Genomic DNA, 24,623 nt, shown 5'->3' with positions numbered 1-24,623 from the left:
GGTACAATGAATAGATTTGAGTAACTGGAAATGGCACAATTACTCCAGCCAACTCTAGATCTGAAACACATTTCAGAAATGCCTGAGCCTTCACTGGGTTTATTGGAATGCGAGAGAGAAAAAATCTCCTCGCAGGCGGCCTTACCTTGAAACCTATTCTGTACCCTTGTGAAACAATGTTCTGAATCCAAAGACTGTGAATCGAATTGATCCAGATGTCTTTGAAAAATCGTAACCTGCCCCCTACCAGCTGTGCTGGAATGAGGGCCGCATCTTCATGTGGACTTGGGAGCTGGTTTTGACTTTCTAAAAGGCTTGGTTTTATTCCAGATTGGAGAAGGTTTCCAGACAGAAACCATTCCTTTGGGGGAAGGGTCAGGCTTCTGTTCCTTATTCTGACGAAAGGAACGAAAACGATTAGCAGCCCTGTATTTACCTTTAGATTTTTTGTCCTGAGGCAAAAAAGTTCCTTTCCCCCCAGTAACAGTTGAAATGATGGAATCCAACTGGGAACCAAATAATTTATTACCTTGGAAAGAAAGAGAAAGCAAAGTTGACTTAGAAGACATATCTGCATTCCAAGTTTTAAGCCATAAAGCTCTTCTAGCTAAAATAGCTAAAGACATATACCTAACATCAACTCTAATGATATCAAAGATGGCATCACAAATAAAGTTATTAGCATGTTGAAGGAGTTTAACAATGCTATGAGTATTATGGTCTGAAACTTGTTGTGCTAAAGCCTCCAACCAAAAAGTGGAAGCAGCAGCAACATCAGCCAAAGAAATAGCAGGCCTAAGAAGATTACCTGAACATAAATAAGCTTTCCTTAGAAAGGATTCAATCTTCCTATCTAAAGGATCCTTAAAAGAAGTACTATCTGCCGTAGGAATAGTAGTACATTTAGCAAGAGTAGAGATAGCCCCATCAACTTTAGGGATTTTGTCCCAAAACTCTAATCTATCAGATGGCACAGGATACAATTTCTTAAACCTTTGAGAAGGATGAAATGAAGTACCCATATTATTCCATTCCCTAGAAATTACTTCAGAAAAAGCATCAGGGACAGGAAAAACTTCTGGAATAACCATAGGAGGTTTAAAAAACGAATTTAAACGCTTAGTAGATTTAGTATCAAGAGGACTAGATTCCTCCATCTCTAAAGCGATTAAAACTTCTTTAAGTAAAGAGCGAATAAATTCCATCTTAAATAAATATGAAGATTTATCAGTGTCAATATCTGAGACAGAATCCTCTGAACCAGAGAAATCCTCATCAGAAACAGACAAATCAGAATGATGACGGTCATTTAAAATTTCATCTGAAAAATGAGAAGTTTTAAAAGACCTTTTACGTTTACTGGAAGGAGGAATAACAGACATAGCCTTCCTAATGGATTTAGAAACAAAATCTCTTATATTAACAGGAACATCCTGAGTATTAGATGTTGAGGGAACAGCAACAGGTAATGGTATATTACTAATGGAAATACTATCTGCATTAGCAAGCTTATCATGACATTCATCACAAACTACAGCCGGTGGAACAGTTACCACAAGTTTACAACAAATGCACTTAACTTTGGTAGAACCAGCATCAGGCAGCGTCTTTCCAGAAGTAGATTCTGATCCAGGGTCAATCTGAGACATCTTGCAATATGTAATAGAAAAAACAACATATAAAGCAAAATTATCAATTCCTTAAATGATAGTTTCAGGAATGGGAAAGAATGCCAATGAATAAGCCTCTAGCAACCAGAAGCAATGAAAAAATGAGACTGAGATAATGTGAAAAAAAGGGGGAGACAAGAATGACGCCCACATTTTTTAGCGCCAAAAAATACGCCCACATTATTGGCGCCTTAAATTTTTTGGCGCCAAGAATGACGCCACATCCAGTAACGCCGACATCTTTGGCGCAAAACGTCAAAAAAATTACGCAATCACTAACAACTTCCGGCGTCAAGTATGACGCCAGAAATGACAAAAAAATATTTTGCGCCAAAAAAGTCCGCGCCAAGAATGACGCAATAAATTGAAGCATTTTCAGCCCCCGCGAGCCTAACAGCCCACAGGGAAAAAAAGTCAATTTGAAAACAATTTTTAAGGTAAGAAAAAATTGATTATTCATATGCATTAACCCAAATAATGAAACTGACTTGTCTGAAATAAGGAATATTGATCATCCTGAATCAAGGCAAATATAAGTTTAAAGACATATATTTAGAACTTTATATAAAAGTGCCCAACCATAGCTTAGAGTGTCACAAAAAATAAGACTTACTTACCCCAGGACACTCATCTACATATAGTAGATAGCCAAACCAGTACTGAAACGAGAATCAGTAGAGGTAATGGTATATAAGAGTATATCGTCGATCTGAAAAGGGAGGTAAGAGATGAATCTCTACGACCAATAACAGAGAACGTATGAAATAGATCCCGTAGAAGGAGACCATTGAATTCAAATAGGCAATACTCTCTTCACATCCCTCTGACATTCACTGCACTCTGAGAGGAAAACCGGGCTCCAGCCTGCTGCAAAGCGCATATCAACGTAGAATCTAGCACAAACTTACTTCACCACCTCCACGGTAGGCAAAGTTTGTAAAACTGAATTGTGGGTGTGGTGAGGGGTGTATTTATAGGCATTTTGAGGTTTGGGAAACTTTGCCCCTCCTGGTAGGAATGTATATCCCATACGTCACTAGCTCATGGACTCTTGCTAATTACATGAAAGAAAAAATTAAGCATGGGCTCAAAAGGAGAAAACCTGCAAACGCATCAAGACCAATATAAAGGTTCCAATGAGAAAATAATTGGAAATAACAAGCTTAATTCTAGGCCAGACTAGAACTAAACCAAGAATGACAGAAAGATTAGCAACCTTTTTACGGGAACATAACAAAAAAGGACAGAAACTGACCTTTTAAAGAACTGGTGGATAAACTCTTATCCAAACTAAACAGAGGACATAGCTAGAAATCTGGATAAAGAAAACCAAGAAATAAAGGCCTTCCAGACCTTTTATTAACAGACTAACAAGCATGAAAAAGAAACTCAGAAACTGAATGAACAGTTCAAAGACAAAGAGTATATCTGATTCTATCTTCAAGCCATCAAATCGAGAGAACTAGAATTGTGATAGAAAAAAAGGACCTAAATAGAAGGTCTGGATGCAAAATAAGCAACCATGGAAAGAAACTGGACATCAGACCCAGATCTGTAAACCAAATATTGCAGGAACAAGTTGGAGTAAACAAAAAAGCAAACACTTTCCTGCCAAATCCTGACAATCACCCTGTAAAAATATTGTCTAACCAATATAACCACTGAACTACCAGAGCATCCACAAACACAGTTCAAAGATCCCTGAACCTACACAATACCTGGGAAAAATGAGAATCAACCAGGAAGCTATCAGAAATATATCCGAGCAATTAAAAAAATATACAGTCTACACAACATAACTAAATTAAGCACCCACTGTTCCAGGCAGAAAAAATGAAGACTGAGAAAAAACTGCTTCTCAGTTATACAGACCTAGAATATGAACAGCAGAAATAAATTCCTGCCCAGCAAAGAAACTAAAATACTATCCTCACTGCAAATTCCCCCTGATGATAGACATAAGCTAAAGATGTAACATAGTCCAAATGGAAAACAGAGAAAAGATTCTCTTCAAAAGGCCAACCGTGAAAGGCACTGAATGATGATTGAGTTAAAAAATAATAGGTAACCTCACCTCCCAAGGAAACCAAACTCCTAATGCCCTTCTGAGACCCCCAGACGGCTACCCATCCATTGTATATAATAGGTAACCTTGCTTCCGAAGGAAACCAAACTCCTTATGCCCTTCTGAGACCCCCAGATGGCCACCCATCCATTGTATATGTAAGATTACAGAACAAGAAGAATTAACAAAATGAAGTCCCCCATCATAAAGAGCTAATAGTTTAGCCACTAAGACAGAAACAGACTTGCTCTGAAAAGTATATTAATACTCAGAGACAACGAATGTGCACTTTTACACTGATTTGAGAGAAGCATTATCAGTGTTTTCGCTGGGACACTTTTTGATCTATCTGCAAGTGAAGAGGATATGGTACTAGCAGCAGCCTGTATGGGGAACCTGTGTTGCCGAAGATCGGCCCCTATTTGCATGCTGCAAAGTTTCGAAATGCGGTTATAGAGGTCCATATATGATGAGGTATTGAACTGCTTGCTACCCTCCTAATCCAAGCCAGTAAATATATACAGTGGTAAATGGCTTAAAAGGAGCAATCACACAGCAAAGAAATGTTGCACATACAATATCCATGCCTTAGCGCAATTTATCTGGGAGTTGTTTGTGACCACCAATGTGACACTGGCAGCAAGGAGATGCTAAATACTTAGGCCTCGATGATTGAAAGCTCGTTTTTAAAATGATATGATGTAAAGATGTTCGTACTGGAGTGCGAATATAATATCGGAATGAATGAAAGTGTTCGAAATTGATTGCGTGTATGTATTCGAAATGGGCGTTTTTTCGTCATTCGACATACGCTGCGAATGGTTTTTTTGGTTTGCGTAATGTTAAATACCCACTTCGTATGTGTAATTCTGTATTCGTAATTTTTTTAAAAAGTGTCTATTGATCAATTGTATTATCAACTTTGAACTTAGAAATTCAGATTTGTATATTATAAATATTAAACCATTTTCAAATATCTCATCAACTGCCTCACAGAATAAAATATGATATCTATATAAATATACATGTAACCAGAGTAAAATGTAAAATACGCTGTGATTGGAGAATATTAAGGAAGTACTCATAAATATGCGTACATAAATGTATTGCAAGGTATTATGGTAACAGAAATAATATAACAATAAATATGATTGGTTAACAAATATTGCACATTGAACATTGTTTAAAACATATACGCAATTTCGTAATAATAAAAATGAGTGAAAATATCTAAATAAAGAGCGTAAAAATATTTATTGTACGATTTCAATAAAAAGAATAACAAAATATAACCAGAACAGTAAAAGCAGAATTCATTGCGAAGGAGAGTTTCATTGCGAAGGAGAGGGCGTAAGATGGGCGTTCCATGGGCGTAACCTGAGTAAATCTAGCAAGTTTCACAGATATGTTACGATGATATAAAAACATACGCCATACGAATCGCACATTCAACTCACATACATATCTCGCCAGCCATCCTTTGGCGAAATAACATGAATAACATTATTTACAATATTTATTTCATTTTAAAAATAATACGATATAACGTATTTAGACAATATACTATAACTGTAGTTTTACATTTTGAAATATGCAAACACAAACTGAAATAAAGTGAATCATTAAAATTACGAAGCGACGCAATGATATATGGAAACCCATTTCGAGGTTCGTGAAATGATATAAGGAGGCGAAGTCTATAGTTTACTATGGACAGCTTATCGCGTAACGTATTGTTTACAATGGACTGCCCACTTTATACGATCATTACGCAAGGCGTGAAATTTGCGAGAGTTGGGAGTCAGAAATACACATTTCTCGCCGCCAATTACGAACTTTCAATCATCGAGGCCACAGAACTCTGTCATAGCGCAATATTGTTGGGAGACATCTGGAACCGCCAATGAGATGCAAGCAGCGCTGCATTGGTAACGATTGCAGTGAAGTTGGATAAAACCCCTCCCACAGTTGACGTCAGGGTACGTTGTTTTGATGGATCGGGGAGATGATTTGAAATGAGCTATACCTCTAAAATAGATAACACTTGCAAGTGGTGATCACCATATATGCTCTTTTCATATCAGAAGCCCTGGACAGTTACGTGTTTTACGTGAGTAAACTGACAGAGTAAGCAGATTGCTGCAGTCACCGTTTGTACGGGACTTTCTTTGGAAGGAAGGAATTCCTTATGCTGATGTTTTGTGTTTGCTCCTTGTAGTATCTTTTGGATTGAGCTATTTCAATGCCCTATATTTAACAGATGTATGAATACATGCTCTCTTTTCCTCTACTGATTGGAGGATAAGTTTAAAATAAACTTTATTATATGCCTATGAGTGCTTGGTCCTCTCTTTCAAAGGATAGTATTGTAGTATATCCCTTGGTTCCTTTCTTAATTTTTTGATAAAATAAAACTCAGAGACAACAGACTCAGAAACCTGTATCATTGTAAAGACAATAAGACCTGACACCTCCACGCAAAGAGCAACTGAAGGAAAAATACAAACTGAAGGAGCTAACAGGCAAATCCTAGCTTCAAACATCTAAGCCCCAGAAAAAAAAACCTTATCTGAGGAACCAAAAGACTGTTTGAAAAAAAGGTTTTTTAACAGACTGTAGAAAAGAGATACTGCTTGGACCAAGATATTATCCTGGCCAAGAAAAACAGCAATACCCTTAAAACTGATTACAGATAAGAAGGTACTCAAAACTTTGGAGAAAATTCTGAGAAATATAGCCAGACCAAATAGAAAAGCAACAAACTGCAAAAGCAAATCTCAGAAACCAAAGATGTTCCTAGAAATAAGAACATAATATAAGCATCTCAAAACAATAGAAGACATAACTTACCTCACAGAATAGTCTGAAAGTTTCCATTTCATGAGTAGGAACTAAAGAAACTTGTTTAAAGTTTCTAGGTGAGATAAAACCCAAAAGTTCCCCCTACTTCTTGGAACAACAAATTTATTGGAGTTCCCATCTACCTGACACTAACAGGGATCCTAAAAATATATATAATAACAACCAAAGGAACTAGAGCAGACTAAAAACGAGACCATTCTTTAGAGATTAAATCAGAAACAGCATCAGGAACAGGAAAAATCTCAGGAAGATTAGAAACAGATTTATAGATTTAATTTAAACGACTGCAGGGTTTAATATCAGTAGGCTTAGGGTTATCCACCTCTAAGGTATTCAAAACCTACTTTAAAAGAGAACGAATATATTCAATTTTAAATAAAAAAAGAGGTATTATCAGGCTCAACATCAGGTAAGGAATCTTCACCATCACAGGAAACCTCACCATCTGAAGATACAGCAGTATCCCCAGTATCTGGATACTCATTACTAGTAGAAGGCAATACTTGAACTGACCTCAAGTGCTACCCAGGGTGCTGAACAAAAAATGGGCTGGCTCCCAAGCTTACATTCCTGCTTTTTTCAAATAAAGATACCAAGAGAATGAAGAAAAATTGATAATAGGAGTAAATTAGAAAGTTGCTTAAAATTGCATGGTCTATCTGAAACATGAAAGAAAAAAAATTGGGTTTCATTTCCCTTTAACCCCTTAATGACCGGACCATTTTTCAATTTTCTTACCCTTAATGACAATGGCTATTTTTACATTTCTGCTGTGTTTGTGTTTAGCTGTAATTTTCCTCTTACTCATTTACTGTACCCACACATATTATATACCGTTTTTCTCGCCATTAAATGGACTTTCTAAAGATACCATTATTTTCATCATGTCTTATAATTTACTACAAAAAAAATAATAAAATATGAGGAAAAAATGGAAAAAAACACACTTTTTCTAACTTTGACCCCCAAAATCTGTTACACATCTACAATCACCAAAAAACACCCATGCTAAATAGTTTCTAAATTTTGTCCTGAGTTTAGAAATACCCAATGTTTACATGTTCTTAGCTTTTTTTGCAAGTTATAGGGCCATAAATACAAGTAGCACTTCGCTATTTCCAAACCACTTTTTTTCAAAATTAGTGCTAGTTACATTGGAACCCTGATATCTGTCAGGAATACCTGAATATCCCTTGACATGTATATATTTTTTGTTAGAAGACAACCCAAAGTATTGATCTAGGCACATTTTGGTATATTTTATGCCACCATTTCACCGCCAAATGCGAGCAAATAAAAAAAAAACTTTACATTTTTCACAATTTTAGGTTTCTCACTGAAATTATTTACAAACAGCTTGTGCTATTATGGCACAAATTGTTGTAAAAGCTTCTTTGGGATCCCCTTTGTTCAGAAATAGCAGACTTATATGGCTTTGGCACTGATTTTTGGTAATTAGAAGGCCGCTAAATGCTGCTGCGCACCACACGTAAATTATGCCCAGCAATGAAGGGGTTAATTAGGTAGGTTGTAGGGAGCTTGCAGGGTTAATTTTAGCTTTAGGGTAGAGATCAGCCTCCCACCTGACACATCCCACCCCCTGATCCCTTCCAAACAGCTCTCTTCCCTCCCCCACCCCACAAATGTCCCCGCCATCTTAAGTACTGGCAGAAAGTCTGCCAGTACTAAATAAAAGGAGTTTTTTGTTTTTTTTATAAAAAAAATAAAATATTTTAGCTGTGATGGACTCCTGCCTTAGCCCCAACCTCCATGATCCCCCCCCCCAGCTCTCTAACCCTCTCCCCTATCTAATTGCGGCCATCTTGGGTACTGGCAGCTGTCTGCCAGTACCCAATTTGCCCCCAAAACAAGTGTTTTTTGTTCTTTTCCTTTTTTTATTTTTTCTGTAGTGTAGCAGCCCCCCACAATACCCCTATCCCCCTCCCCCTCCCAGATCCTTTTATATTATTTTTTTTAAAAATATTTTCCCCCCCCTCTTCCCTCTTCATTGGTGTCAGTGTCAGTGCCAGCTAATGCGCGATCGCGCACGCGCACGCTCCCGGCACCCGGCGTGCACATTGCACTTCTAGGAACCGGATGCCGGGTAGCGATGGGCCGCCCACCCGCCTCCCTGTTACGCTCCCACCCACCAACGAACCGGCACCATCGCTACCGGTGCAGAGAGGGCCACAGAGTGGCTCTCTCTGCATCGGAGTCTTCTAAATGGTATTGCAGGATGCCTCCATATGGAGGCATCACTGCAATACCCTGAGAGCTGCTGGAAGCGATTGCGATCGCTTCCAGCACTCTCTTAGACAACTGACGTACCAGGTACGTCCATTGTCATTAACTGTTAGTTAATGCATGACGTACCTGGTACGTCAGTTGTCATTAAGGGGTTAATAATGGTAGGAAGGTGTTCAGGACACTCGGCTTTTAAGGTAAATAGAATACGAGTATAATGTAGATCCATAGAAGGAGGCAAAAGACAAGTCCCTGTGATTAATTATGGAGGGGTATGTAACAGATGTCACATAAGGAGAAAAAGAAGAAGCCACAAACCATATCCTACATAAGTCCCTCTTACAGGCAGCGGGCCTAAATATAGACTGAGAAACCTTTTTTGGGAAGAATCAAATGCACATGTTCATTCTTCGAGCACCTCAAGTGGAGGCAAAGTAAAGACTGAGGTACATGTGAGGTGGAAGGGTTTTATAGAGCTCTTGGGGTTTGGGAATCCTAGTAATAAGGGAGAGTAATTCCCAGGTGTAATGGATCGTGGACTCTCACCACCTGTATCAAAGAAAACAAGGTATGATTTGTGTTAGTACCTCAAGGAAACACACTGAAATTGATGTGTAACTGTGTTTTTTTTTTTTTTATTATTATTATTATTATTTTTTTATTAGTATTTAGTATTAGTACATTCATTTCAGAGAATATGATATTGTTACATAAATACATTTTTGCTTTCTAACAGAGATACAAAGCAGTAAAAAACATTACTTAACCCCTATACTGCCAATAGTCACCACACACACCCACTATAATACTTAACCCCTATACTGCCAATACCCCTTAACCTACTAACCCCTGCACCGCCACAAACTGCCAATGCAAACTACCCCTACAATACTTAACTACTTAACACCCACCCCCACCTCAAAAATGTAAAAAAATCTATTTACAAAAAAATAACAAAACCTAACATTACTGAAAACAAGAAACAACGCTATCAAAAATAAAAGACAGCTATTCTTATACTAAAAAAGCCTAATCTAAAAAAAGATTGCCCGAAAAAGGGCATTTGGTTGGGCATTGCGATTAGAAGGGCATTTAGTAGGGCAGTGTCCACAGCTCTTTTGCTGCCCAAAAAATCCCTATCCTAAAAAAAATTGCCCTAAAAAGAGCATTTGGCAGGGCATTGCCTTAAAGTAAAACAGCTCTTTTAGGAGAAAAAACTAAACACAAAAACCTAAAAGGGAAAAAAAAGTAAAATATTAAAAAGTCCACCCCCAAAAAAATCCTAAAGCTAAACCCCAAGGTTTGTACTGACCAAGTTAACTCCGGCGGTGCTCCTTTTCTTTCTTCACGGCGGCGGTCCTCCGGGGTAGTCCTCATCTTCCATCTGTAGGGGTTAATAAGTGAGGGGGCTTATTGCATGGGGGGTTGTAAAAGTGATGGGGTAATATTTTAGGGGGCTTATTGCATTGGGGGGTTGAGGCAGTATAGGGGTTAATAAGTTATGGGTGTTAGGTTTTTAGGTTATGGCAGATTAGAGGTTGATATTGTAGGTTGCACTGGGTGTGAGGGCATGTAAGGGGTTAAAAGTTTATTTTAGTATTGAATTTTAAGCATTGTATCTAAATTAAAATGTAGTTATTTTTAACTGTTCATTTTATTAAAGATGTAATTATTGGTTTATCGATAAAATTTGCATTGCATTGCATCATGCTGGTACCCAGCTGCTTTTAAAGTTTACTGGCTGTCAAAGTGATTGTATGCACAGTAACATGTTACAAATGTGTATCTTGCAGCGCCAAGATGTCAACCATACAAGCTGTGCTCTTGTTGCGGAATCTCCCAACCAGATCCCAAAATGTCAATAAATTAAAAGTGCTTAGTGAGTACAGCGCTACAAAGTCCTAAAGAGAAGGATTTGTGGCTAAAGATGGTGTCCACGATTGATATAACTATAAGTGACGAGTTGATAGTATTGCAAATAGCCTATAGGTCTAAGTGCATAAATATTATAATGTATACGAAAGATAATAACTTATAATGGATCAGATGCTCCTATATGTTATGCTAAAACCATTTATTTTGTTAATAACATTTTACTAATAACATTTGATTTAACATATATAGTTAAAAATCCTTGACAGTGTGTGTGTCCATAAAATACATAAAAGTCCTTTAAAACACAGTTCTATGACAGGATATTAAAAACAAATCTATGGTACCAATATGTGCACATAAAAAAGGGGGGGGGATTTCCAGAATACAGTCTTAAAACTGAAGAATGGTCATGAGATCCTATGGTATACTGACTTTATAAAGTATCCCAATGAAAAATATGAAAAAATAACATAAAAATGTGTGAAAAAATGTGAAAAAATAAATTAATTGCCTCTTAAAAATGAGAAATATCAGAAAATTAAAAAATATCAAAAATATCAAAATATCAAAAAATATATCAAAAAATATATCAAAAATATAAAATTTGTGATATCACAACTGTGAAAAAATAAAAAATAAAAAATAAAATGAGTGAAGTGTTTTCAAAAATATGCCTTGGTGACAGTCAAATATATCCTTAAAAATAGTGATATATATAATAGTGTAACAGATAATCCCAAAAGGTGTAACAAATGTTCCCAAAAGGTACTGATAACTCCAAATGCAAATGGTATTGAGAAGTCTATTGAGACTTAAATGTATCCAAAGTATATATCCAAACAGGTGTAGTTATATTGTGTAGGTCCTCTTCTTGAGGTGTGTGTTAAAACTTCAGTATATCATCTTGAACCTATAAAATAATGAGAAAAGCGGACATAGTGCAATAAAGCTACTAAAAGATAATAGTAAAAGAAATAAACTCACCAATAAGATCCTGAGCCGTAATACCAGTTAGCCAACGCGTTTCGGTTCACATAGAACCTTTCTCAAGACTGGTACCGGCTCTATCGTTTGTTTGCCTTAAATGTATTTGTTTGGCCAATGGGATTGTGTTAATTTTTGCGCAAAAAATTCACGCCAAAATACGCCGTTCCGAAAAATGCGTCTTTTCGTTGTATGCACAGTAACAGTCAAACATTAAGTCTGTATGTTGAGACTGAGACTGTTGAGACTAAGGGGTATAATTTAACATAGTGCGAGTGGACATGATACGATGTAGCATATCATGTCCACTGCACATTGATAAATGCTGACAGCATACGCTGTTGGCATTCATCATTGCACCAGCAGTTCTTGTAAACTGCCTCCTGCAGATTTGTGGCCAATCAGCCACTAGCAGGGGGCCTTAGAGTAGGCGGACAAGTTATGGAGCAGCTGTCTTTAGGGGCATCAAGCTCAATACAGAGATTGATAAATCGGTCCCTAAGGGTTAAACTTCCCTTTATTGGGACATTTTTCCTCTTTGAGCTAATTTTGTTGAAATACTTTATTAGTATGTGTGTGGCTTATGTTTTATACAGGGATTTATGTATAAACTTAAAATTTGGCAGTTGGTTTTCTTTGCTTGCTTAGCTAGAACAGCCTAACTGTCAAACTCCTTGAGTTTGAAACCAGCTGCAGTTACTTGCATCTTATGTTGTAGGCAGAGGGAAATGCACGCCTATTACTTGCTGCATAGTTACCTCGCTCTGCCGGTCATGTGACTTCTCTCTGCTGTTGGATATTCACAGGGTGGAGCGGCGTCATTGAATTTCAGTCTCTTCAGTGTCAATCTACTATACGATCGTTTTAGAGACTTCTTGCATCCAAATTGTGGTATTAAAATTCTGAAAGTGTCAGTGTATTTAAAAATGTTCTACAATTTGAGGAATTTTTTATTTAGTATTATGGACATGGACCAAGACTCTGTGTTTTTGACAAATGCTTGTTATACCTAGAGGCACAAATTGTATTGCTTATGCAATTCTGTGCTGCATGCTTAGCTAGAACACATCAATTTAAAGATACATTGTTGCCCTTTGAGCCCAATGTCTCTCAGGAAGATGCTGTTCAGGCAATGCCACAGCTTTCTCCTCAAACGTCCCAAGCCTCTATGGCATCACATACAGTGCCCTGCAGTTCCTCTCAGCCTCCTGGAGAAGTTTATTTGCCTGCATATTTTGCTGTACAGGTATATTTTGCGGTATCTGCAGAATTATCTGCTTTTCCTGCTGGGAAAACGCATTCATCCGCCAAACGCAAGAGGAAAATTAGACATTCAGATAGTAAGGTTTCTGTTCCACCTACTGCTACGCAGGTTGCCCTCCCTCATAAGTCTGATAAGGAGGATACGCCGGTAGCCTCTGAGAATGAAATCTCAGATTCGGACAGTATTATTCCTTCATCTGATACCGAAGAAGTAAACTTCAGATTTAAGCTTGAACACCTTTTGTACTGTTAAAGGAGGTATTGGCTACTTTGGACGACTCTGATACGTCTGTTGTTGTCAACCCTAAGAAGTCTAGTAAACTTAGTAAATAATATGATGTTCCTTCCTCTGTGAAAGTTTTTCCTGTCCCAGACCTTGTGATAGAGATTATTTCACACAAATGGAAGAAGCCAGGGATTCCTTTCTCCCCATCTCCTGTATTTAAAAAGATGTTTCCTGTTGCTGACTCCATTAAAGATTCTTGGCGCACGGTGCCTAAAGTAGAAGGGTCTATTTCTAATCTGGCTAAGAGAGCGAAGATCCCTATAGACGATAGCTGCTCTTTTAAGGATCCCATGGTCAAGAAGCTGAAAGCTTTTTTGAAGAAAATGTATGTTCATCAAGGTCTTCAATGGCAACCTGCAGTTTGTATTGCCACACTAGCAAGTGTGGCATCTTATTGGTGCAACTCCTTGTCTGAATCAAATTTAGTAGAGACTCCATTGGAGGAGATACAAGATAGGATTAAGACTCTCAAACTAGCCAATTCCTTTATTTCTGATGCTAACATGCAAGTTATTGACTGGGAGCTAAGATATCTGGCTTCTCTGTCCTAGCCCGCAGGGCATTGTGGCTAAAATCTTGGTCAGCTAATGTTACCTTTAAGTCCAAGCTTCTAGCGCTTCCTTACAAGGGGAAGACCTTGTTCGGACCTGGTCTGGCAGAAATAATTTCTGATATTACGGGTGGAAAAGGGTCTTTTCTATCGCAAGACAAGAAGAACAGACTCAAAGAACGTCAAAGTAATTTTCGTTCCTATCGTAACTTCAAAGGTCAAAAGTCTTCCTCTCCCTCTTCCAAGCAGGAGCAGTCCAAGTCTTCTTGGAAGCCCAATCAGTCTTGGAATAAGGGGAAGCAATCAAAGAAACCCTCAGCTAAGTCAGGATGAAGGGTCGGACCCCAGTCTGGGTTCGGATCAAGTGGGGGGGCAGACTTTTCCTGTTTTGTCAAGCGTGGAGATGAGATGTCCCAGATCCTTGGCCTGTGGACATAGTATCTCAGGGTTACAAAATAGAATTCAAAACTTTCCCTCCCAGGGGCAGATTCCACCTCTCAAGATTATCTGCAGACCAGGTAAAAGAGAGGCATTCTTGAACTGCGTTCAGGACCTTTCCTCCCTGGGAGTGATTGTTCCAGTTCCAGTAAGGAAACAGGGTCTAGGATTCTATTAAAATCTGTTTGTGGTTCCCAAAAAAGAGGAAACTTTTCGACCCATTTTAGATCTTAAGTGCCTCTACAAGTTTCTCAGGGTACCGTCCTTCAAAATTGAAACCATTTGTTCCATTCTTCCTTTGGTCCAAGAAGGTCAGTTCATGACAACCATAGACCTAAAGGACATGTATCTTCATGTTCCCATCCACAGGGATCATCACAAATTCCTGAGATTCACCTTTCTAGACAAACTTTTTTAGTAAGTGGCTATTCCAATTGGCCTTGCCACAGCTCCCAGAATTTTCTCAAAGGTTCTGGGGGCTCTCTTGGCAGTATTCAGGTCTCGGGGAAATTGCAGTGGCGCCATACCTGGATGACATATTGATTCATCCGTCATCTTTTAAACAAACAAACTCTCATACAGAGATCTTGTTGTCTTTTCTACGTTCCCACGGTTGGAAAGTGAATCTGGAAAAGAGTTCCCTTGTTCCAGCTACAAGGGGTTTTTTCTTAGGGACCATAATAGATTCCCTATCTATGAAAAATTTTCTGACGGTCAGAATTCCAAAGTTCTCTCCTCTTGGCTCTCTCTTTAGTCTACTGTATGGAGGTAATTGGTTTGATGGTCGCTTCCATGGACATCATTCCCTTTGAGAGCTCTGCAATTATGCATGCTCAGACAATGGAACAGAGACCATTTGGAACTGTCTCAGAGGATAGATCTAGAGCAGTCGACGAGAGACTCTCTCCCGTGGTGGCTTTCTCAGGGCTATCTGTCTCAGGGCACATGCTTCCAGAGACCTTCCTGGGTGATTGTGACCACGGACACCAGCCTGTTAGGCTAGGGAGCAGTCTGGGACTTGTTAAAGACACAGGGACTATGGACTTGGGAGGAGTCTGCCCTCCCCATAAACATCTTGGAGTTCAGATCGCTTTACAATGCTCTGAAGGCTTGGCCTCAATTGTCCTTAGCCCAGTTTATCAGGTTTCAGTCAGACAAGATCACCTCAGTGGCTTACATAAATGACCAGGGAGGAACTCTGAGTTCCTTAGCCATGAAGGAGGTGGCACAGATTATTCAGTGGGCGGAAGCTCATAATTGTTGTCTTTCTGTCATCCACATTCCTGGAGTGGACAACTGGGAAGTGGATATCCTGAGCAGACAGACATTTCATCCCGGGGAGTGGGTTCTCCATCCAGAGGTGTTCTCCAGGTTAACCCTCAAATGGAGGGTGCCGGTGTTAGATCTGATGGCGTCTCAGCAGAACACCAAGCTTCCAAGGTACGGTTCAAGGTCAAGAGATCCTCAGGCCGCTCTGATAGATGCTCTGGTGGTTCCTTGGGATTTCGGTCTAGCATACCTGTTTCCTCCATTTGCGCTTCTTCCACAAGTTATTGCTCTTATCAAACAACAGAGAGCATTGGTAATTCTAATAGCTTCTGCATGGTCTCGCAGGATCTGGTATGCAGATCTAGTGAAGATGTCTTCTTGGCCGCCTTGGAGGTTTCCTCTGAGGAAGGACCTTCTAACTCAGGGTCTATTCCTTCATCCAAATCTTGTTTCTCTGAAGCTGACTGCTTGGAGATTGAACGCTTAGTTCTGTCTAAGCGTGGATTTTCTGAGTCGGTCATTGAGACCATGATCCAGGCTCGCAAGCCTGTTACTCGAAAAATGTACCATAAGGTATGGCGTAAATACCTTTATTGGTGTGAATCTAAGGGCTACTCTTGGAGTAGGGTCAGGATTCCTAGAATTTTGTCTTTTCTCCAGGAAAGTCTGGAGAAAGGGTTGTCAGTCAATTCTCTGAAAGATCAGATTTCTGCATTATCTATTTTGTTACACAAGCATCTGGCGGATGTGCCAGATGTTCAATCTTTTTGTCAGGCCCTGGTCAGAATCAGGCCTGTGTTTAAACCTGTTGCTCCTCCTTGGAGCCTTAATCTTGTTCTTAAAGTTTTGCAGCAGGCTCCATTTGAGCCAATGCATTCCATAGATATTAAGTTGCTATCTTGGAAGGTTTTGTTTCTTATTACTATTTCTTCTGCTTGGAGAGTTTCAGAACTCTCTGCTTTGCAGTGTGATTTGCCTTACCTTATCTTTCATGTGAATAAGGCGGTTCTTCTCACTAAATTGGGGTTTCTTCCTAAAGTGGATAGAAATATTAATCAGGAAAATGTTGTTCCTTCTCTCTGTCCCAATCCTTCTTCTCATAAAGAACGTCTGTTGCACAACCTGGATGTTGTGCATGCTCTAAAATTCTACCTACAGGCGACTAAGGAGTTTTGCCAGTCCTCTGTCCTGTTTGTTTATTTCTCAGGAAAGTGTAAGTGTAGAAGGCTACTTCTACTTCTCTTTCCCTATGGTTGAGAAGTATTATTCGTTTTGCTTATGAGACTGCTGGACACTAGGGCTGTCTCCTCTTCTTGCGCTTTCAAAGATGAAGCTTCTGTGGAACAGCTTTGCATGGCTTCAACTTGGTCCTTCCTGCATACTTTTCTCTTGTTAAGTGTATCCAGTCCACGGATCATCCATTACTTGTGGGATATTCTCCTTCCCAACAGGAAGTTGCAAGAGGATCACCCACAGCAGAGCTGCTATATAGCTCCTCCCCTCACTGCCATACCCAGTCATTCTCTTGCAACTCTCAACAAAGATGGACGTAGTAAGAGGATGGTGGTGTATTATAGTTAGTTTTTTAACTTCAATCAAAGTTTGTTATTTTTAAATGGTACCGGAGTGTACTGTTTCATCTCAGGCAGCATTAGAAGAAGAATCTGCCTGTGATTTCTATGATCTTAGCAGAAGTAACTAAGATCCACTGCCGTTCTCACATATTCTGAGGAGTGAGGTAACTTCAGAGGGGGAATGGCATGCAGGTTTTCCTGCAATAAGGTATGTGCAGTTAATATATTTCTAGGGATGGAATTTGCTAGAAAAATGCTGCTGATACCGGATTAATGTAAGTTAAGCCTTAAATGCAGTGATAGCGACTGGTATCAGGCTTATTAACAGAGATACATACTCTTATAAAAGTGTAATATAAAACGTTTGCTGGCATGTTAATCGTTTTTATATATGTTTGGTGACGAAACTTATTGGGGCCTAGTTTTTTTCCCACATGGCTGGTTTGATTTTTGCCTAGAAACAGTTCCTGAGGCTTTCCACTGTTGCAATATGAGTGGGAAGGGCCTATTTTAGTGCTTTTCTGTGCAGATAAAAATACTGACAGAGACATTCAGCTTCCCTCTGCATGATACAGGACATCTCTGAAGGGCTCAAAAGGCTTCAAAGTCGTGTTTGAGGAGGGTAACAATCACAGTAGACTGTGGCAGTTGTTGTGACTGTGTTTAAAAAACTTTTTGTCATTTATTATTCTGTTTTTGTTATTAAGGGGTTAATCATCCATTTGCAAGTGGGTGCAATGCTCTGCTGACTTGTTACATACACTGTAAAAAATTTGTTAGTGTAACTGCCTTTTTTTCACTGTTATTTAAAATTTTGTCAAAATTTGTTTCTCTTAAAGGCACAGTAACGTTTTTTATATTGCTTATTAACTTGCTTTAAAGTGTTTTCCAAGCTTGCTAGTCTCATTGCTAGTCTGTACAAACATGTCTGAAACAGAGGATACTTGTTCATTATGTTTAAAAGCCATGGTGGAACCCCATAGGAGAATGTGTACTAAATTTATTAAATTCACCTTAAACAGTAAAGATCAGTCTTTATCTATAAAAGAATTGTCACCAGAGGGGTCTGTCGAGGGGGAAGTTATGCCGACTAACTCTCCCCACATGTCGGACCCTTCGCCTCCCGCTCAAGGGACGCACGCTAATATGGCGCCAAGTACATCAGGGACGCCCATAGCGATTACTTTGCAGGACATGGCTGCAATCATGAATAATATCCTGTCAGAGGTATTATCCAGATTGCCTGAATTGAGAGGCAAGCGCGATAGCTCTGGGGTTAGACGAGATACAGAACGCGTAGATGCTGTAAGAGCCATGTCTGATACTGCGTCACAATATGCAGAACCTGAGGACGGAGAGCTTCAGTCTGTGGGGGACGTCTCTGAATCGGGGAGACCTGATTCAGAGATTTCTAATTTTAAATTTAAGCTTGAGAACCTCCGTGTATTGCTTGGGGAGGTATTAGCTGCTCTGAATGACTGTGACACAATTGCAGTGCCAGAGAAATTGTGCAGGCTGGATAAATACTATGCAGTGCCGGTGAGTACTGATGTTTTTCCAATACCTAAAAGGCTTACAGAAATTATTAGTAAGGAGTGGGATAGGCCCGGTGTGCCCTTTTCCCCGCCTCCTATATTTAGAAAAATGTTTCCAATAGATGCCACTACATGGGACTTATGGCAGACTGTCCCTAAGGTGGAGGGAGCAGTTTCTACTTTAGCAAAGCGTACCACTATCCCGGTTGAGGACAGTTGTGCTTTTTCAGATCCAATGGATAAAAAATTAGAGGGTTACCTTAAGAAAATGTTTATTCAACAAGGTTTTATTTTACAGCCCCTTGCATGCATTGCGCCTGTCACTGCTGCGGCGGCATTCTGGTTTGAGGCCCTGGAAGAGGCCATCCATACAGCTCCATTGACTGAAATTGTTGACAAGCTTAGAACTCTTAAGCTAGCTAACTCATTTGTTTCTGATGCCATTGTTCATTTGACTAAACTAACGGCTAAGAATTCCGGATTCGCCATCCAGGCGCGTAGGGCGCTATGGCTCAAATCCTGGTCAGCTGATGTGACTTCAAGTCTAAATTACTCAACATTCCTTTCAAGGGGCAGACCTTATTCGGGCCTGGTTTGAAAGAAATTATTGCTGACATTACTGGAGGTAAGGGTCATACCCTTCCTCAGGACAGGGCCAAATCAAAGGCCAAACAGTCTAATTTTCGTGCCTTTTGAAATTTCAAGGCAGTTGCAGCATCAACTTCCTCTGCTTCAAAACAATAGGGAACTTTTGCTCAATCCAAGCAGGCCTGGAAACCTAACCAGTCCTGGAACAAGGGCAAGCAGGCCAGAAAGCCTGCTGCTGCCTCTAAGACAGCATGAAGGAGCGGCCCCCTATCCGACAACGGATCTAGTAGGGGGCAGACTCTCTCTCTTCGCCCAGGCGTGGGCAAGAGATGTTCAGGATCCCTGGGCGTTGGAGATAATATCTCAGGGATATCTTCTGGACTTCAAAGCTTCTCCTCCACAAGGGAGATTTCACCTTTCAAGATTATCTGCAAACCAGATAAAGAAAGAGGCATTCCTAAGCTGTGTACAAGATCTCCTTGTAATGGGAGTGATCCATCCAGTTCCGCGGACGGAACAAGGACAGGGGTTTTATTCAAATCTGTTTGTGGTTCCCAAAAAAGAGGGAACCTTTAGACCAATTTTGGATTTAAAGATCCTAAACAAATTCCTCAGAGTTCCGTCATTCAAGATGGAAACTATTCGAACCATTTTACCCATGATCCAAGAGGGTCAGTACATGACCACAGTGGACTTAAAGGATGCCTACCTTCACATTCCGATTCACAAGAATCATCATCAGTTCCTGAGGTTTGCCTTTCTAGACAGGCATTACCAATTTGTAGCTCTTCCATTCGGGTTGGCTACAGCCCCAAGAATTTTTACAAAGGTTCTGGGCTCTCTTCTGGCGGTCCTAAGACCGCGAGGCATAGCGGTGGCTCCTTACCTGGACGATATCCTGATACAGGCGTCAAGCTTTCAAATTGCCAAATCTCATACAGAGATAGTTCTGGCATTCCTGAGGTCGCATGGGTGGAAAGTGAACGAAGAAAAGAGTTCTCTATCTCCTCTCACGAGGGTTTCCTTCCTAGGGACTCTAATAGATTCTGTAGAAATGAAAATTTACCTGACGGAGTCCAGGTTATCAAAACTTCTAAATGCTTGCCATGTTCTTCACTCCATTCCGCGCCCCACGGTGGCTCAGTCAATGGAAGTAAACGGTTTAATGGTAGCGGCGATGGACATAGTGCCATTCGCGCGCCTGCATCACAGACCGCTGCAATTATGCATGCTCAGTCAGTGGAATGGGGATTACACAGATTTGTCCCCTCTACTAAATCTGGATCAGGAAACCAGAGATTCTCTTCTCTGGTGGTTATCTCGGATCCACCTGTCCAAGGGTATGACCTTTCGCAGACCAGATTGGACAATTGTAACAACAGATGCCAGCCTTCTAGGTTGGGGTGCAGTCTGGAACTCCCTGAAGGCTCAGGGTTCATGGACTCAGGAGGAGAAACTCCTCCCAATAAATATTCTGGAGTTAAGAGCAATATTCAATGCTCTTCTGGCTTGGCCTCAGCTAGCAACACTGAGGTTCATCAGATTTCAGTCGGACAACATCACGACTGTGGCTTACATCAACCATCAAGGGGGAACCAGGAGTTCCCTAGCGATGTCAGAAGTCTCCAAGATAATTCGCTGGGCAGAGACTCACTCTTGCCACCTGTCAGCGATCCATATCCCAGGTGTAGAGAACTGGGAGGCGGATTTTCTAAGTCGTCAGACTTTTCATCCGGGGGAATGGGAACTCCATCCGGAGGTGTTTGCTCAATTGGTTCTACGTTGGGGCAAACCAGAATTGGATCTCATGGCGTCTCACCAGAACGCCAAGCTTCCTTGTTACGGATCCAGGTCCAGGGACCCAGAAGCGGCACTGATAGATGCTCTAGCAGCGCCTTGGTTCTTCAACCTGGCTTATGTGTTTCCACCGTTTCCTCTGCTCCCTCGTCTGATTGCCAAAATCAAACAGGAAAGAGCATCGGTGATATTGATAGCGCCTGCGTGGCCACGCAGGACCTGGTATGCAGACCTAGTGGACATGTCATCCTTTCCACCATGGACTCTGCCTCTGAGACAAGACCTTCTAATACAAGGTCCTTTCAATCATCCAAATCTACTTTCTCTGAGACTGACTGCATGGAGATTGAACGCTTGATCCTATCAAAGCGTGGCTTCTCCGAGTCAGTAATTGATACCTTAATACAGGCACGAAAGCCTGTCACCAGGAAAATTTACCACAAGATATGGCGTAAATATCTTCATTGGTGTGAATCCAAGAATTACTCATGGAGTAGGGTTAGGATTCCTAGGATATTGTCCTTCCTCCAAGAGGGTTTGGACAAAGGATTATCAGCTAGTTCTTTAAAGGGACAGATTTCTGCTCTGTCTATTCTTTTACACAAGCGTCTGGCAGAAGTTCCAGACGTTCAGGCATTTTGTCAGGCTTTAGTTAGAATCAAGCAGTGATCAAGTGCTACCTGAGCACGAAACATGTCTGCTCTGTGTGCCTGCTACACTAACCTGGATTACCTTTTGTCCTTTGTGGACATTCTTTGTTTTTAGATGTCCTAATAAATACTCAAGTTCTTTTATTCATCAACTTTGGCTTTGAAGCGCTTATTTTGGTTCTTTCTGTGGATCATGGATTTAGTTAGAATTAAGCCTGTGTTTAAACCTGTTGCTCCTCCATGGAGCTTAAACTTGGTTCTTAAAGTTCTTCAAGGGGTTCCGTTTGAACCCCTTCATTCTATTGATATCAAAACTTCTTTCATGGAAAGTTCTTTTTCTGATGGCTATTTCCTCGGCTCGAAGAGTCTCGGAGTTATCTGCCTTACATTGTGATTCTCCTTATCTGAGTCTTTCATTCAGATAAAGTTGTTCTGCGTACAAAACCTGGGTTTTTACCGAAGGTGGTTTCTAACAAGAATATCAATCAAGAGATTGTTGTTCCATCATTATGTCCTAATCCTTCTTCAAAGAAGGAACATCTTTTGCATATTCTAGACGTAGTCCGTGCCTTGAAGTTTTACTTACAGGCTACTAAAGATTTTCGCCAAACATCTAACCTGTTTGTTGTTTACTCTGGACAGAGGAGAGGTCAGAAGGCCTCAGCAACCTCTCTTTCTTTTTGGCTTTGGAGTATAATCCGTTTAGCCTATGAGACTGCTGGACAGCAGCCTCCTGAAAGGATTACAGCTCATTCTACTAGAGCTGTGGCTTCCACCTGGGCCTTTAAAAATGAGGCCTCTGTTGAACAGATTTGCAAGGCTGCAACTTGGTCTTCCCTTCATACTTTTTCCAAATTTTACAAATTTGATACTTTTGCTTCTTCGGAGACTGTTTTTGGGAGAAAGGTTCTACAGGCAGTGGTTCCTTCCGTTTAAGTTCCTGCCTTGTCCCTCCCATCATCCGTGTACTTAAGCTTTGGTATTGGTATCCCACAAGTAATGGATGATCCGTGGACTGGATACACTTAACAAGAGAAAACATAATTTATGCTTACCTGATAAATTTATTTCTCTTGTAGTGTATCCAGTCCACGGCCCGCCCTGTCCTTTTCAGGCAGGTCTAAATTTTAATTAAACTACAGTCACCACTGCACCCTATGGTTTCTCCTTTCTTGGCTTGTTTCGGTCGAATGACTGGATATGGCAGTGAGGGGAGGAGCTATATAGCAGCTCTGCTGTGGGTGATCCTCTTGCAACTTCCTGTTGGGAAGGAGAATATCCCACAAGTAATGGATGATCCGTGGACTGGATACACTACAAGAGAAATAAATTTATCAGGTAAGCATAAATTATGTTTTTCCAAATTTTCCAAATTTGAAACTTTTGCCTCGACTGAGGCCTCTTTTGGGAGAAAGGTTCTTCAAGCTGTGGTGCCTTCTGTTTTGGTCTGCCTGTCTTGTTCTTCCTCACTGTTCATTCTGTGTCCTCTAGCTTGGGTATTGGTTCCTACTAGTAATTGAATGATGTTGTGGACTTTCCATATCTTAGGAAAATAAAATTTATGCTTACCTGATAAATTTCTTTCTTTCCGGATATGGAGAGTCCACGACCCCACCCTTTATTAAGACAGTTTTTTTGTGGTTTTTTTTATTGTTAATTTTTTATTATTTCCAGAAAACAGGGTACATATACAGGGAGTGCAGAATTATTATGCAAATGAGTATTTTGACCACATCATACTCTTTATGCATGTTGACTTACTCCAAGCTGTATAGGCTCGAAAGCCTACTACCAATTAAGCATATTAGTTGATGTGCATCTCTGTAATGAGAAGGGGTGTGGTCTAATGACATCAACACCCTATATCAGGTGTGCATAATTATTAGGCAACTTCCTTTCCTTTGGCAAAATGGGTCAAAAGAAGGACTTGACAGGCTCAGAAAAGTAAAAAATAGTGAGATATCTTGCAGAGGGATGCAGCACTCTTAAAATTGCAAAGCTTCTGAAGCGTGATCATCGAACAATCAAGCGTTTCATTCAAAATAGTCAACAGGGTCGCAAGAAGCGTGTGGAAAAACCAAGGCGCAAAATAACTGCCCATGAACTGAGAAAAGTCAAGCGTGCAGCTGCCAAGATGCCACTTGCCACCAGTTTGGCCATATTTCAGAGCTGCAACATCACTGGAGTGCCCAAAAGCACAAGGTGTGCAATACTCAGAGACATGGCCAAGGTAAGAAAGGCTGAAAGACGATCACCACTGAACAAGACACACAAGCTGAAACATCAAGACTGGGCCAAGAAATATCTCAAGACTGATTTTTCTAAGGTTTCATGGACTGATGAAATGAGAGTGAGTCTTGATGGGCCAGATGGATGGGCCCATGGCTGGATTGGTAAAGGGCAGAGAGCTCCAGTCCGACTCAGACCCCAGCAAGGTGGAGGTGGAGTACTGGTTTGGGCTGGTATCATCAAAGATGAGCTTGTGGGGCCTTTTCGGGTTGAGGATGGAGTCAAGCTCAACTCCCAGTCCTACTGCCAGTTTCTGGAAGACACCTTCTTCAAGCAGTGGTACAGGAAGAAGTCTGCATCCTTCAAGAAAAACATGATTTTCATGCAGGACAATGTTCCATCACACGCGTCCAAGTACTCCACAGAGTGGCTGGCAAGAAAGGGTATAAAAGAAGAAAATCTAATGACATGGCCTCCTTGTTCACCTGATCTGAACCCCATTGAGAACCTGTGGTCCATCATCAAATGTGAGATTTATAAGGAGGGAAAACAGTACACCTCTCTGAACAGTGTCTGGGAGGCTGTGGTTGCTGCTGCACGCAATGTTGATGGTGAACAGATCAAAACACTGACAGAATCCATGGATGGCAGGCTTTTGAGTGTCCTTGCAAAGAAAGGTGGCTATATTGGTCACTGGTTTGTTTTTGTTTTGTTTTTGAATGTCAGAAATGTATATTTGTGAAT

The sequence above is a fragment of the Bombina bombina genome, chromosome 2 (assembly GCF_027579735.1).
Source record: "Bombina bombina isolate aBomBom1 chromosome 2, aBomBom1.pri, whole genome shotgun sequence".
NCBI classification, from domain to species: Eukaryota; Metazoa; Chordata; class Amphibia; order Anura; family Bombinatoridae; genus Bombina; species Bombina bombina.
This window is presented reverse-complemented; position numbering follows the sequence as displayed.